Here is a 1,095-nt window from a genome sequence, read left to right on the forward strand (position 1 = left end):
ATAGGATCTAATCCTTTCATGTCAATGCAATCCTGAGTAAATGCACTTTGATTCTCCTACAGTAACTACAACATAACTTCTTGTTGGGAGGGTGATAAGGCATTGTTTACATTCAATTCCTTGTCTAGACCAATTTCCATCTTAATAACCTTATTTGCCATGAATAATTGAGCAATAGGAGAAGAATCCATCTCATGAGGTAATAATAAATGGAGAAACTATAAAGCTTTTGAATGATGTAGTGAATTCAAAGATGGTACAATGGTTTCTAGGATGCATTCAGCTTGAGGACACATTGGAGATTTTGCTCCATATTTATTCAGAATAAATATTATCATCTTCCTAGATTGGCAAGCTATATACGCATCTGTAGTAGCTAACCATGGTCTCCCTAAGATTAAAGGATATCCTCCTATATTAGCCTTTAGGGAGAGAATAAAAAAATCAACTGGATATTCCCAAGAATTGAGGGTGACTATAAAATCTCCTATCATCCCATCTGGTTTAATGGTAGAGCTATCAACAAGTTAAAGGATGGTGGGTGTCTCTTTGAGCCCAACAATATGAAACTGAGACAATACCTCCTTTGTCAAGACATTAATAGATGCTTCTAGGTCAACCAAAGCATTTTGAACTTGGATCCCATGAATAGTAACTATAACTATAGGACTCTCAGGGTTAGAGTATTTGGGTACAGTTCATTTCTCTAGCATTAAGTCAGACAACTATCCTGGGACATGAATCATTTTTGGATCTTTCTTCTTCCTTCCTAGCTTCTTTCTAAATTCTTCCTTAATAGCATTAGTACAGGCAAGGACTTCCTTAATAGCATCCAACAATGGTATTTTTACTGTCATTTGTTTCAACCAAATAAGAAAATCATTGACTGCATGGTTCTACATGGATTGGCCTTGTTCTATCAACCTATGGGGAAATTGAGGTTCTTTGGCTATAGGAGAGGTATGTTGATTTGACTCATCTATATGCTTAGTTGGAGGATCCTCAAATTTAGTTATTATAGGTTTTTTGGTGTGTGGAAAGAGTGATGTCTGACCTTAAGTGAATATCATTCAATGAGATGGCATAGCTTCACTG

Source organism: Cupressus sempervirens, chromosome 9 (assembly GCF_028749045.1).
Source record: "Cupressus sempervirens isolate cs-2001-9-10 chromosome 9, ASM2874904v1, whole genome shotgun sequence".
Taxonomy (NCBI): Eukaryota; Viridiplantae; Streptophyta; class Pinopsida; order Cupressales; family Cupressaceae; genus Cupressus; species Cupressus sempervirens.